The following is a 16,382-nucleotide window of genomic DNA, read 5'->3' as shown; positions in this document are numbered from 1 at the left end:
AACCCTCCTAGGCCTACGGGTTGCCTAAAAATTGGAGTGAACCTCCAAAGTAAGCTGGTTCTTTTCAAATTCTGCACCTAAAGTAACAATTTCTTCAAGGAAAAGAGTAAGGAGGAGAACATGTAAAACTGAAATTTGAATCTAAGGTGATTGCACCAGATGATATGTTGAAATCCAACTAAGCAAAAGATACACAGTATAACAGTGATAATAAAGCTCTTTTACACTAACCAACAACCCATAATCTTTGCATCAATACTTCATAAGAAGGCTGGATAATCACAGTCCTAAGAGAAAAAAAAACTCCTTTCACAACCTAAGACTGATAATTACTAAAAAACACAGCTTATGACCTGCAAGAACATATGTATTTCTGTATAAGGCATCAACAGAAAGTGTAATTTTAACGGGGCAAAGGCCAACCACAGAGAACTGACTAACACTAAAGACAGAATAACAGAAAAAATGAGAAACAGAGAGGTGAGCCAAGCTATTATCCCTGCCAAAAAAGGTATCACCAAGCTTTATATTTCCTGAAAATGTGTTACAAAAACATTCCTTCCTGCAGAGAGAACTCAAAAATTACAGTCTGCCAAAAGATAAATGAAGAAGAACCCTTACAAAAATGAAGTCTTCTAGTATATATGCTTTTTGCAAAGGCAGTAAAAAAGACTCCACCTCTTCTTGGGTCGAGCAGACTCAAAAAACCCACTTTTAGGGCCCCAAACATGTCTGAAAGGGAATGTACTTGAGCCAAAAAGTCAAGCCACCCATACTGCAACCATAAAAGCCCTTAAATGCATCATAAATGACTCTAAAATATCCCTGACAGGCCTGCAAGCCTTCATAAATGCAAAAAATATCTCTCTTTTGACTTTATCAAATAAAAATAAAAATACATTTCATAAAGTGACTTTTGAAATTTATTATTTAATTAAATATTTGTTTTATTTCCCGTTTATGTTTAAAGGCAAAAAATGGTGATAAATGAAATAATAATAAAAACAAATTAATAAAGAGAATTATATCACTTTAAAAATACTTTATTATTTCATTTATTATTATTTTTGCCTTTTTAAATATAAAGATGAAATAAAATAAATATTTAATTAAATATTAAATTTCAAAAGTGCTTTAATTAATATATGTTATATTTTTATTTGATTGACTTATGCTCTAAAGTCCTTATGAAAGAAAAATTTATCAAGTGATTCATAAATATCACTTAACAAAAATTTACATTGAAAAAAAAACTATTAAGTGAAAAATATGAATCACTTGATAAATTCTTAAACAAAGAGAAAGATAACATGACCTTAGGCTTCAGGTGGTCTTTGAAAAAGAGATGAAAACAAACTTAAAGGCAAAAATGCCTAAAGTCCACGATGAGGATAAAGGGAAAAGAAAACCCTAAAGTGATCATTCTTTCCCCACGATACTTTTGCACTTCTCATTTCTCTGCTGCCGTGAAGCTTCACCAAGGGTTTGTGGTAAATCTATGCCATTTCTGGAAGAAAATGTAGGAAATGCAAGGCAAAACTTGATTCGGTAGTTGCACAGGTATTGCCATGAGAGCACCCTTCGCTTTTGCTAATTTTGGGCACATACTGGGCTATCGTGGCCTGATTTTGCATACTTTTTGCTGAAAAAATAACAAGCTGGGCATGCGTTTTTCTGATTTTTGGGCGATTTTCGGGTCTCCATGGGTTTTTAGAAGGAATTGCAGGTATTCTTCGCCATTAATGGCTGCCACTGGTAACCCTCTTTTTCCATTTTTCTGTTCTGGTTCTGATTTTCTGAGCATAGCCTTTCGAAAATAATGGTTTTATTAGATTTTTCTTAAAAAAAAAATACTAAAAAAAAATGTGAAAACCATATTGCTATGTGCTGGCCATTAATGACTGCTTCAGGCGATTTTCCCTCTGTTTCCATTTTTCTGTTCTGGTTCTGATTTTCTGAGCATAGCCTTTCGAAAATAATGGTTTTATCAGATTTTTCTTAAAAAAAATACTGAAAAAAAATGTGAAAACCATATTGCTGTGTGCTGGCCATTAATGACTGCTTCAGGTGATTTTCCCTCTGTTTCCATTTTTCTGTTCTGGTTTTGATTTTCTGGTTTTGAACACCTCTAAGGACTGAAAATGGTGGAAAAAGCATTATAAACCCTCCTTTTGCTTTTCGAAATTTGGTCTATGTCTGAAACTATTACGAAAATATTCATTTTCTGAAAACTCCAGTAGCTCTAGTAAAAGCAAATGATGCTTCTCTTCATTTTTATCTCATTTGGATTTCAAAAAATGATAATGGCATTAGCAATTCTTTACACATTCAGCTCATATCTGAAAGGCTTATATTGTTATGGTCGAAAATCCTTTAATTATCATATCTTCAACGTTGATGGTTGCTTATGTCATAACACCTTATGCTTGGTGTATTTCCATCATTGTTCAGCCACTAGTATTAACCCAGAACGCTGAAAATTCATTGCTGCTATGATGTTCTTTTTGACATGACTGATTTTGCCATCTCTGAATCTGCTGTGACTATTCCTTTCATGATCTATCTCAAAAAAAATCTTATGACTGTATTTTACCATTGCATCTAGTCATAGGGACTTACTGTATCATTATCGAAAACTGATTGCATGCCTCTGAAAATTGATCATTGTGATTGTATCTTTGATTATATGCATCCCTTCTATAATTGTGTTTAATGGTATCTTGCATTGCGTTAGAAAATGTCTTCATTATGATTCTGAAAATGCATTGTATTCCTTACTATTTGTTGCCCACTGAGTCTGAAAAACTGAATGTTGCATTTTCTATACTTAGTGTACAGCTTTATGTATGCACTGCATATCTCATTAGCATGCGTAAATACCTTGTCCACATCCTTTAGAAAGGACAGCCTTATCATGCTTATTGGCTAATCATGTGATCGCATACTTGCGTTTTGTTACTCTTTTTCTATCACCAGCTCTGATATAACTTAATTGTATGAGACCTTGCTATTGTTTCATATGAGTTGGGCTCAACCCTTGTGGGAGCCTCATTTATCCCCACTCATTTGTGAATTTTATGACCAGCAAGCTGTCCTTTTTCCAAATCCTACACATGAAACAAACATGTTAGCAAAAATATGCATATGTATGGTGGTTTTCCTTTGATCTGATATTTGCCTTTTGAGATCCCTCTGTGATGCTAGTTATATGCATCTGATGCATGTAGGGATTATATATATATATATGCATGCAGTAGTACACATGTTAAGAATGTAGTCAGCCATTGCTTAGAACAAAATGTTCTAACGCATTGCATATTTTAACTCTTTTGCAGATACCAGGAGGAAAGCGGATACGGACCAGGGTGAAGCAACAAGACAAAGGCAACATCGAGTCTACTCCAACCGTTCCAGTCATTCAGGCAATGACTGGTTCCATTCTCAACATGCTCTCTTCATTTTTTTTGTACTTATGTATACATGTCTGTGTATTTCCTTTCTGCACCCGATGCATGTAGCTAGTCTCACGGCTCTTTGTGTGGGACGCATGTTTGAATATTAATAAAAAATACTTCTCCTTTTGATGAGATGTCTCTCTCTCTTGCTGTTACAAACTAGAAGTATTTAAAAATACCATCTTTAGCTCATTCCTTAGTGCAGTTGGAACACCAAAATAGCAGAAGTAGTACACACTTGTTTCATTTTGTAAAAAACTAGCATATCTTAACCTATTTTTCAGCCTGAAGTGAAAAATAGGTAACAATAATATTCAAGAATCTTGCATAAAACTTCAAAACCAATCAAAACAAAAACAAAAACAGTCAAACCCCATCCAAATATATGTCAGTGGTATTAGTGCCTTGATTCTGTCAGCCTGAGGGTAGAAATCAATTTACTTTAGTTGTTGATTACATCAATGGCCAGAATTAAGGATGGAAGATTATTACCTACCTTCCTTCCTGCTTCACCAGTGAAGGAAAAGGTACCTAGTTGGGAGAAAATAACGAAGGGCCCTGCAAAGTTAATAGAAGAACAACAACAAAACAATCAAGCATTGCAACATTTTGATGATTCACATTCAAGGAAATTTGGGTATTTGAAGGTTTCATCTCCATCTGCAAGGACAATTAAGAAACCTCGTTCTATGGCAAAAAATGATACAATTATGAGCAGCTACCATAAGTGTTTCTCCCTTCCTAAGAAGATACGTGACTTCCTTTCTTTCACATTGTTCTCGGTTTACCAGATGAGAATGAAGATGGCTTGACTATTTCAAGTCCATATACAACAGCAAAGGATGAAAAATTATCAAAAGATAGTTAAAAAGCCATTGGAAAAAGTGAAGAGTTTAATGTGCACGAACAAGGAAAGGAAGAAGAATCGCTTGTTTGTAGTTTGCAGCCTACAAGTGATCACAATGAATTTGAAAATCAGTCATCATGTGGGAGTCCCAAAGAAGAAATAACTTTGGATCGAATGGAGATACATAACACACCATTGGGTCATCATGTTGATCAGAAAGTGGAAGAAATTACAATCTTGGATCAACCCATTAGAGGTGTTGAAAGCCTGATTCCAAGGTTTGACACCTATTCTGATTTTTGCAACAGCAGTTCTAATCATGAGATAGCATCCATTTCACATGAAGGTAATGATGTTGTTGATTCATCCTACGCTGGTACTCAAGTTGAGAGTGTTACACATGAAATATATATTGTGGACTCAAACCACGAAGGGCCTGATTTTGTTCACCATGCTATGGAAGATGTCAAAAGGACACAAGAGTTGTGTGATAGGTGGTCACTAAGAGCTAAGAAGTCCAAGTTGCTTGATGCCCAAGCAAGACAACACTTGCAAGAGGTCAAGGAAAGATGCAACCAGTTTGATATTGCAATAAGACAAAGAGAGTCATACATTAAATCATTATTTCTTCCAAGGAAAGAATGTATACAAGTTGAGCATGAAAGGGAAGATCTTCTTGAGGTGAGAAAACAAGGAGGACATGTTCATATGTATGAACAAGAGAAAAGGTATGATTTAGGAAATTCAGTTTGGACTAGTTTGCATCATAAAGTTTATGACTTTCCTCATTTAGAGAACCCTTTGAAGGCTCAAAACAATGATGATATTAGATACACCCTCAATGGACCAGCCAGAAGTGACATATCCATTTGTGTGGAATGGAATGTATTTGATTTCATTTCGGTTACTCATGCATCATCTTCAATGGAAGGACAATGGTTAAGATCATATGAAGCATTTTGCTTTAAAAAGATGAACACAGAGACTAAGAGGTTGCTTACTAACAAGATCTTGCATTTTGATAATGTTTGGTTTGTTGTGCATACTACGCCTTGGAATTTGCTAGTAATGGAAAACATATCAGTCATGGAGGTGATGGTATGGATTAAAAGATGGGACAGAAATCTTTTGACATCACATGAGCATGAATCCAAGCTAGATGGTGGTGACAAGAAATGTAGCATGGTAGACATTAACGAAAGAATAAATGAGAGCATAAGGCAATAGTGGGAACTTCTACTTGCCAACAACCTAATTTTATAACAGTAGCTAGAGAAGAACATAAATCAATTTGTATGTTGATGCCTCACCTTTATGATGTTGACACTTTGATTGAGTTTAAGGATGTCATAGTTTGAAGACTTGATATGCTACAAGATTGGTGTGATCACAATGAATGTGAAAATCAGTCATCATGTGGGAGTCCCAAAGAAGAAATAACTTTGGATCGAATGGAGATACATAGCACACCATTGGGTCATCATGTTGATCACAAAGTGGAAGAAATTACAATCTTGGATCAACCCATTAGAGGTGTTGAAAGCCTGATTCCAAGGTTTGAAACCTATTCTGATTTTTGCAACAGCAGTTCTAATCATGAGGTAGCATCCATTTCACATGAAGGTAATGATGTTGTTGAGTCATCCTATGGTGGTACTCAAGTTGAGAGTGTTACACATGAAATATATATTGTGGATTCAAACCACTAAGGGTCTGATTTTGTTCACCACACAATGGAAGATGTCAAAAGGACACAAGGATTGTGTGATAGGTGGTCACTAAAAGCTAAGAACTCCAAGTTTATTGCTGCCTAAGAAAGACAGCACTTGCCAGAGGTCAAGGAAAGATGCAATCGGTATGATATTGCAAGAAGACAAAGAGAGTCATCCATTAAATCATTATTTCTTCCAAGTAAAGAATGTATACAAGTTGAGCATGCAGGGGAAGATCCTCTTAGAGTTAAGAAAACAAGGAGGACATGTTGATGTGTATGAACAAGAGAAAAGGTATGATTTAGGAAATTTATTTCGCACTAGTTTGCATCATAAAGTTTATGAATTTCCTCATTTAGAGAGCCCTTTGAAGGCTCAAAACATTGATGATATTAGATACACCCTCAATGGACCAGCCACAAGTGATATATTCATTTGTGTGGAATGGAACATATTTGATTTCATTTCAGTTACTCATGCATCATCTTCAATGGAAGGACAATGGTTAAGATCATATGAAGCATTTTGTTTAAAAAAGATGAACAAAGAGACTAAGAGGTTGCTTACTAAGAAGATTTTGCATTTTGATAATGTTTGGTTTTTTGTGCATACTACACCTTGGAATTTGCTAGTAATGGAAAACATATCAGTCATGCAGGTGATGGTATGGATTAGAAGATGGGACAGCAATTTTTTGACATCACATGAGCATGAATACAAGCTAGATGGTGGTGACAAGAAATGTAGCATGATAGACATTCATTAGAGAATAAATGAGCATGAGGCAATATTGGGAACTTCTACTTGCCAACAGCCTAATTTTATAACAGCAGTCAGAGAAGAACATATATCAATTTGTATGTCGATGCCTCACCTTTATGATGTTGACACTTTGATTGAGTATAAGGATGTCATAGTTTCAATACTTGATATGCTACAAGATTGGTGTGATCACAATGAATGTGAATATCAGTCATCATGTGGGAGTTGAAAAGAAGAAATAACTTTGGATCGAATGGAGATACATAGAAAACCATTGGGTCATCATGTTGATCACAAAGTTGAAGAAATTACAATCTTGGATCAGCCCATTAGAGGTGTTGAAAGCCTGATTCCAAGGTTTGACGCCTATTCTGAGTTTTGCAACAGCAGTTCTAATCATGAGGTAGCATCCATTTCAAATGAAGGTAATGATGTTGTTTAGTCATCCTATGGTGGTACTCAAGTTGAGAGTGTTACACATGAAATATATATTGTGGATTCAAACCACGAAGGGCCTGATTTTGTTCACCATACTATGGAAGATGTCAAAAGGACACAAGGATTGTGTGATAGGTGGACACTAAGAGCTAAGAAGTCCAAGTTGCTTTCTGCCCAAGCAAGACAGCACTTGCAAGAGGTCAAGGAAAGATGCAATCAGTTTGACATTGCAAGAAGACAAAAAGACTCATACATTAAATAATTATTTCTTCCAAGGAAAGAATGTATACAAGTTGAGCATGCAAGGGAAGATCTTCTTGAGGTAAGAAAATGAGGACATGTTGATGTGTATGAACAAGAGAATAGGTATGATTTAGGAGATTCAGTTTTCACTAGTTTGCATCATAAAGTTTATGACTTTCCTCATTTAGAGAGCTCTTTGAAGGCTCAAAACAATGATGATATTAGATACACCCTCAATGGACCAGCCACAACTGATATATCCATTTGTGTTGAATGGAACATATTGGATTTCATTTCGGTTACTCATGGATCATCTTCAGTGGAAGGACAATGGTTAAGATTATATGAAGCATTTTGTTTTAAAAAGATGAACACAGAGACTGAGAGGTTTCTTACTAAGAAGATCTAGCATTTTGATAATATGTTTGGTTTGTGGTGCATACGACACCTTGGAATTTGCTAGTAATGGAAAACATATCAGTCATGGAGGTGATGGTATCGATTAGAAGATGGGACAGCAATCTTTTGACATCACATGAGCATGAATCCAAGCTAGATGGTGGTGAATAGAAATGTAGCATGGTAGACAATAACTGACCATAATAGAAGAGTATAACAGACCATATAACTGTCAAAGCATTCTTTTCTGAACGTTTTAAAAATTTTTGCTGGTCTATTTCCACAATTTAAAATCATGACCTTAAGTTCATGTTATACTTATGGAATTTATTTTTTAGTTTTTACTTGACAATACAGCTTACTAGTTCATAGTTTTCCATCAAATCAAGGGATGATGAAACCAAAGTTGTAGATAGCACTTTTTTTCATATCTTATATGTGCATAATCATTATTATTCATGCACGTGAGATGAAAGCTTGCTATTCATTAAATGCTCTTACAATTATGCTTTGCATCTCATCATTCGACATGGCCCATTTCATAGATCTTAATTTCATCCCATTTCAAGTAGTGTATCATACAATGTGATCATATTTGGAAAGCCAACAGTATTTACAGCATCTTTATAAGTAAATATTTCATTAGTGAATTTAAAGGTAGAAGACAAGAAGGTACTGTTGTATATTGTTTCCTGCAAAAAAAAATTAACAAAGATAAATTATTCCTCCCATAAGTACTATATTTTAGCTTATTTATGGTGGTTTGCTTCATATTTGCTGAATTGTCTAGACAATGATTTATGAGTTGATTTGAACTGTGTTTCTCCTTTATTCTTTTCTCAAATATTCATGTGCAAAAGAATATTAAGAATAATACTTATTCTAAAAACCATGGTGTGGACTTGAACATTGTAGAACGGAAAATCTATTATGATATATTATACACATTTGAAAATTCAAATATTCAACTCTTGGCTTAGATGATAGAATTCCTTCCCAACTGAAGGATACAAGTTTATTCGAACAAATAGTTGCATTTTGGTGTGCTAGAAAATGTTATAATTTTAATATTCATAGATGAAAGAAAGAACCAAAATATAAAAAATAAACTATCAATATGAGAATAACTGCATTCACAAATTTTATGAAGCCTGTATTTGTTCATTATTATATTAAAAAATTAGTAGTTTCAAGGTGCAATACATCAAACTTACAGTTGTTCCAACTTGGTCAGGTTACCAAGCTCTGGTGGTAATGTTCCATTAAGATTGTTTGATGAAAAGCTCCTAAATTAGGAAAAAACAATCATGAGAAATATTTGGAGTCTTCCCCATTTAGATACTACTTTGAATAATTGTAAAGCTAATTTCTTATAAATGACATGAAAAGGATAAGCATACATAGATTCAATTAATATTTTCAACTTCAACAGACCACAGTTTATGATATTTCTTCCAAAACAAACAGGGATAGAATATATACGATTCACACAAAGAAACATTAGTTGGAATAAATTATTCAAATTGAATCTAGGTGGGATATAATTTTCTTCAACATTGTTGTAGTAAATCTAAGAGGCTTTTATGATCCCTGACAAATTATCCTTGCGTAGTTTGATCACTGTTAACTTATATCAGATTGATGAAGACTTGTAAAGGTATCTATGATGTGTCGGAACAGGTGCCAGTTATCTAGGAAGTAGTATAGAAGCTGAACAATTTTTTCTACAATTTCTGTTTCGGATTTTTGTTTGGAAAAATAGGTCTTAGAAATGGTGTTCTGCTGGACTGACCCCATTCTAATTAGCACATGATGGATTCAATGATGATTGAAACTGTCCTAGAAAACTAGAAATGTTTTTGTTCAGAACACAAACTGTCCTGAATAAGACAAACTAGAATAATCAACCATATTGGAAGATAGACCAATTTATATGTTGAATATTGGGTTGTTATGTTGTTTGCAGGTTTCTATTATTACTTTTGAACTATGCTTTTGATAAAAGAGAATCTTGGACAGGAATTAAGCAATCATCTAGAGTTACAAGTTTGTTATTGTAGAGCATAGTGTGTCATGTCCCCTTCTCGGAGTTAATGATTCGGTTATGTTTTAGGATTCAATTATTGCTAGATTTGGGTGATTTAAGTGTTGTTTTATGAGGCCGTATAGATGAGACCTTGTGGCTTATAAATTTAATATTTTAAAAAGTACCTTATATATTTCTATTTTGAGAGGAAACAATTATCAAAGGCCCAATTCGTAGCACGTATAGAAGACAAAGCTAGCACCTTCCTTTGAGGATCCACTGTTCTCTTTGCAAGTTCATATTTTCAAATTTGAAGCAATCAAGGGAAAATTCCTTGGCTTACAAGTTCAGCGAATGAAAACCCTCACAAATTTTAGGACTCAGTTATTGCTATATTTGGATGACTTAAGTGTTGTTTTAAGAGGCCGTATAGATGAGACCTTGTGGCTTATAAATTTAATATTTTAAAAGGTATCTTTTTATATATTTTTATTTTGAGAGACAATAATTATCAAAGGCCCAATTCGTAGCACATATAGTAGACAATGCTAGCACCTTTCTTCGAGGATTCACTTTTGTCTTTGCAAGTTTAAATTTTCAAATTTGAAGCAATCAAGGAAAAAATTCCTTGGCTTACAAGTTCAGCGAATGAAAACCCTCACAAATTATTTGTGGATTTGGGGATGAAAACACTCTCATCTGATTGGGGTGATTCTATATCAAGGAACAAAATTGTACTCATTGATTCAACTGAAACTGTCATGTCCCCTTCTCAGAAGTGAGTGTAAGAGAAGACACTTAGCCCATTTAATTCATGTAGGCTAACTGGGATGTTGGTAAGGGAATATTTAATTAATCAAATTGTCAATTCCTAACAAGATCGCTCAACCAACTAATTCCTAACACAAGAAGGAAGACCTGAATGTAATAATCCCAAAATTTTCCATGGGTCAATCCTAAACTATCATATGTATGATAAATTGTATCCATTTGTACAAAAGTAAAAAATGGATGCTCTACTTGTTGAATAAGGAAACAATCATTCATACACCACCAACCTCTCTAGCATTTGTATGCACAAACAAAATTACAGCAAGTGAAACATTATTAATGAATGAGTTTACTTCAAATTTTTCATTTAGTCATGAAGTATAAGAAAGATGTCACTAACAAGCTGATTGATATTTTACAAGACCATCTTCAAAGAAAACTTTGGCAGTTATATCTAAATTAGATGCATTCCTACATGTGGCCTATGGGAATGAATAACGCACTTGATGCAGATTTTGGGCATATGCATAACATATTTTGATGCAAAATAACACTACCACCTAAAACAGGGACTTCTCTACAAGAAAAAATATTGACTACCTAAAAGTGCATGAGAGGAACTCACAATGAAAAGAAGGTGGACACTTTTGTCATGTTCCCTCCTTGATCATTATTTATATCCTAAATGAAACAATTACTATTATTAATTAATATATCTATCAACAAATGATTATTTAGAAGTATTAACTATTTATTTATATATTATTATTTAATTAATATTTATTTAAATAATAATAATATTCTTGAAATATTCAATTCAAATAAATTAATATTATATTATAATCACTTGAAAATATTATAAAAGAATATTCCATATTAATAAATTAATGATATTATTAATAAAACAATCATTAATGAAACAATAATATCTGTAATAGCCCTACATCTAAATATTAATCCACTAAATGTCTAAATATTTAATAAATTAATTTAATGATTAATTTATTAAAACACCCCAAAGCATGAATGATGAAATATTTATATTTGAAAGGGCACGAGGAATCGACTTACCTTGTTATGAAGAGAGGAAAGAAATGTCACTTTTGAAGGAACCATTCCAACGTGGAAGGTATAAGAGGAAGGGGACTTGTTTTATAAAAGTAGAGAGAGTAGGGGAGAGGATAGATATTTTTCAGAACTGTTATTAAGTTTACAGACAGCAATATCCTTATCCTTGGCGGAATGCACGAAGATATGTTCAATATGTATGCTTAATATATGAAGCCCGATAATATTCTTATGCAGAATTGTAATAATTATATAAATATTAATAAAATATAATAATTATAGTTATTATAATAATTTAAGGAAACTGCTCTGCAGTAATATATAATAAATCATATAATAGGTAATTAATAGATATATATATGATTTATAATATAATATAATTCATTTATATGTTCAAATCTGAATAAGGATAATATATTTATATATATAATAATGATGTAAATCAATAAGATTATATACATATGCATATACACATACATTAAATATACATATATACATACAAATATATATATATATATATATATATAAATAGTAATTTGAATGAACAAGGAAGGCTGAGATTATAAATCAGATTGGACTATCAATTCAATATCAGAAAGAAGATTATGTTATCACTGATTGGATTCATGTCAAGATAGTTTTGTCTCCTAATCAACTTAATTTAAGTCATAAATATGTTGAGTTGTATTAATTATGGTTAAAACAGGACAAAACTTAGTAAGGGACATTACAACTTTGAACTGGTAAAAACATTAGCAAAATGAAAAGGTATTTATATCGAACAAAGACACAAAGATGAGGTTTCTAAGTTTATAGTGGGATGCATGTTATTTAGCAGAAGTAAACCAAACAGTAAAAGTTGAGGTTCTATATGCCTAATTCCTTCTAAAATAAGGAAAAGCATCTCCACAGATCTTGTGGGAAAGTTTTCTCTGTCAAAGAAAGGGCATGACCACTTGTTACATTTGGTCAGCTTAGTAAAATATGCGTTCTTTATTCCATCTAAAAAAATCGAGGGGCACAAATCATCTGAATTAGTTTTTCACTATTCTTTTTGTGCATTTTGTTTTTCCTAACTCCAATGTTTCCAATAGAGATGCAAAGTTTTTTTTTTGGAAGTTTTGGACCACTTTGTGGGAAAATATATACACCAAGTTGAAGAGGTTGATAACATTACATTGACAAACCAGTTGTCTTACCAATGTGAAGAATAGGAGATTGGTGTATCTCTTGAGAGTTAATAATATGGATTCAACGTGTCTATATAGAATTAATAATATGGATTCAACGTGTCTATATATAGGGTTATGCATACATCAACTATTAAGTCTCTCTTAAAACATGCTTTAGGTATTTACCACTTTATCATTTTGATGTTGTGATATTATAGACAAGATGAAAAAAACTAATGACAAGATTCAGAAATTCAAAGAGTAAATCCATTTGCAAATGAAAGATAAACTCAAGGAGTCATAAGTCAGGTACAAGGCAAGAAAGGAATAATCAGCATAGGACTGAGTATAAGTTCTAAGTTGGAGACTAGGTATGGCTGTATTTGAGCAAAGATTAAACTTCAAGGACAGGGAAGAAAGCTTAACCCCTCATAATATGTTCCTTTGAGACTTACAAATGAATGAAATTTCTCTTAGATTATACTTGCAGCCATTAATGAAGATGTATATCATAATATCACTATTAATATAGAAATATAATGCCTTTTTGATCCTTCTATGCTAGATGAAGAAGAAACATTTTTCCTGCCATCTAAACTTAAAGAATTGGCACCTTGTGCATTAGAAGAGTCCCAAGATTACATGGTGCTGCAGCAAAAAGTGAGGAAAGAGTAAGAGTATTGATAAGATGCTTAGTTGCAAAGAAAAGACGAATTGTACCCCAAGGATGTAAGAACACCCCCTGTTCTAAACTGATTTTTGTACTTTTTCACTCAATGTAATTTTGTCAAACAGTTGGCTTGCAAGCTGACTACTGGTTTTTTGAATTGGTTCTTAATTTGCAATAAAATAAATTGGATAAATTAATATTTGTTGAGTGGCTTTCAGATTTCATTTAATATAAAAAAATCATACATAACAAATACTAATAACGAGAAGATTAATGTTGATAACAATTATTTAATTCCAACTCCAAGCATACAAATCAGATTCAAACAATATTAGACCTAGGAATGTCTTCAAACTCGCAATGACACTCAAATATGCTTCAAACTTATGTGGAAGACTATATGATAATGAAACAAATTCAAATCTGAACTCCACAAGTCTGAAATCTGCCCAAAACACTGTTCACGACATTATTCATAGCACTGTAGCAACTCACAAATCTTCACTATCGCCTTTGAATCTGCTCCTAATATCTTCTCCAAATCTTCCCTTTGAAAATCTAGAAAGGCCAATGTGTTTCCTGAATAAAAACACCATAAATTCTCCTGACTTTATCTTGCAACAACAAGAAGAATATTGGCAAAGAGGGATTTCGTCCTCCAAGCCCAATAATCAGATTCCTGAGAAATCCAATAGCATAACTTTCATCTCATCCAAGCATACTAAAAAACTCTCACAGCCTCTATGTTGTCCTCATTTTTGTTTTCAAAAATGATGGACCATTACATAAAAATTTTGTCAAAAAATAAAAATTTTACTCTATGGCATGCTTCCCGAGGCAAAATTTCGCCTAATCCTTGGGCTGGCTTAATCCTCAGTCCTTTCCTTCAATTTCGGGTTTTTTCTCCTTGACTGCAGGTGGGAAATTTTCCTTGAATTGCAAGTTTTAATGATTTCCTTTGTTTTGGTCTTTGTAGGGAAATTTTTGACTAATTACAAGTGCACTTTATTGAAAAAAGAACTTGTAACTTACTTTTTATTTCCCCCTTGATGCTTTTTGGCTTTTTAAGTTAAAATAGGGTTTTTTTGGATAAGTTACAAGTAAACTTGTAATTCTTTTCTAAAACTCCTACTTTAATGTCTTTTGCTTGTAATAGAGATTTTAAACCCCTATTACATATGTGCAAGTTATTAAAACTTGTTGTAGGGATTTTATTTTCCCTTTACAAGTAATTTTAAACTTACACATCTCTCTCCAAAACCTGATTTTGCCTAGATATGAAATAAAGTGACATTTTAAACTTGCTATTTTGCCCAAAAAACCCGATTTTCTCCATAAAGTGCAAATTGGGGAATTTTAAACTTGTAATTGCATTTTTAAAACCTGATTTTACCTTGTTGATTGAAAAAGTGACATTTTAAACTTGCAATTGGATATCTAAAACCCGATTTTCTCCATAAAGTGCAAATTGGGGAATTTTAATGCATTTTTTAAAACCCAATTTTACCTTATTGATGGAAAAAGTGACATTTTAAACTTGCTATTGGATTTATAAAACCCGATTTTGCCTTGTTGAAACTTGAGAGAAAAGTAACATTTTAAACTTGTTGTTTGCTCTCAAAAACCCGATTTTCCTTATTGCATGCAATTTTAAACTTGTTCTTCTTTCCCAAAAACCCGACCAGCAATATTGGTGGATTTTGTTGACAATTTCCACCGATTTTTGTGGAGAAATCTTAGGAGGAAGACATTTTGGATTCCTTGCTATTTTCATGTATTTTCCAACTCTCTTCATGCCATTTGGAAGACATTATCGCTGGTTTTATGGGGTTTTAACAGCAAAAACGTTTTTGAAAAATGCCACGATTTGCCTCATTCAAGTGCCACGAATCTTGTCTTTCCTAAATCGTTTTGGATTTTCTTGCCTAGGCGTGGAGGTTGGGTGCTTTGCTTGATCGATTCTTCATGCTTTTAATGGGCATTTTGATACATATGGCGTTTTTTTCAAAAACGTGGCTAGGGTTTGAATCTTCTTCTTTTATCTATAAGAGGTTCTTTCTCTTCATGATAGTTATATGTTTTGTTTTGTTCTTGCCTAAAATCGGTTTTGTGGGAGATTTTCCCCTTTGTTCCAAGTTTGCAAAGCAATTTGTGAATTGCATTGATCTTCCCCATTTTCCCTCTTTACTTGTATTCAGGTTTTTAAATCCCGATTACAAGTAGGATGAAAATAATTGATCTTCCCAAAATCCTTCCATTTTCATCCATGTTCATTTCCATCATCCGTACATACCATTCCCACCATTTCATCCACTCATTTCACACCTTCATTCATTTTTTGCCATTTAAAGTCTACCTGCGGTCAACCATCCAGAACCCGAAATTGGTTCAAAATGCACTCAAAAAACACTTGTAAATGAGTTTTAAAGGTCCAATTACAAGTGCAAACTTGTAGTTACCCATTACACATATGAAGTTGCATGTTTGTTCTCCACAATTGCAAGTTAATGCTCTTGTTTTCCCCACACATGTAATGCAGCTTCCAGAACCCGAAATTCACTTGTGAGCCCATTTTTGCATCAATTTATCTCTTCCCTTGTCAGTTCGGTTTGCACACACGATCTACCAAATCAATAGATTAAGGCATGGACCTTATTTTGCAAGCATATTTCAAGAATGGAGGATGATACAAAGAAGAGATACAACAACAATTCATGGTTGAGAGCATAGAATGCTTTCAAAACAAAGATGGTCATGACATGAAAAGAGGAAGGCAACCCTTTCCCTCCTGAAAAGATAGTACTACCCCAAGCAAGAAG

The 16,382-nt window shown here is 33.3% G+C and overlaps 1 pseudogene; it reads right to left on the bottom strand.

The window, feature by feature from the left end:
• Nucleotides 1–16,382, bottom strand: part of LOC131053392 (probable LRR receptor-like serine/threonine-protein kinase At1g56130) — a 279,171-nt pseudogene that overhangs the window by 250,230 nt on the left and 12,559 nt on the right.

The sequence above is a fragment of the Cryptomeria japonica genome, chromosome 11 (assembly GCF_030272615.1).
Source record: "Cryptomeria japonica chromosome 11, Sugi_1.0, whole genome shotgun sequence".
In the NCBI taxonomy this organism is placed as follows: Eukaryota; Viridiplantae; Streptophyta; class Pinopsida; order Cupressales; family Cupressaceae; genus Cryptomeria; species Cryptomeria japonica.
The sequence above is the reverse complement of the archived record's forward strand: the minus strand, read 5'-3'. Positions and strand labels throughout refer to the sequence as shown.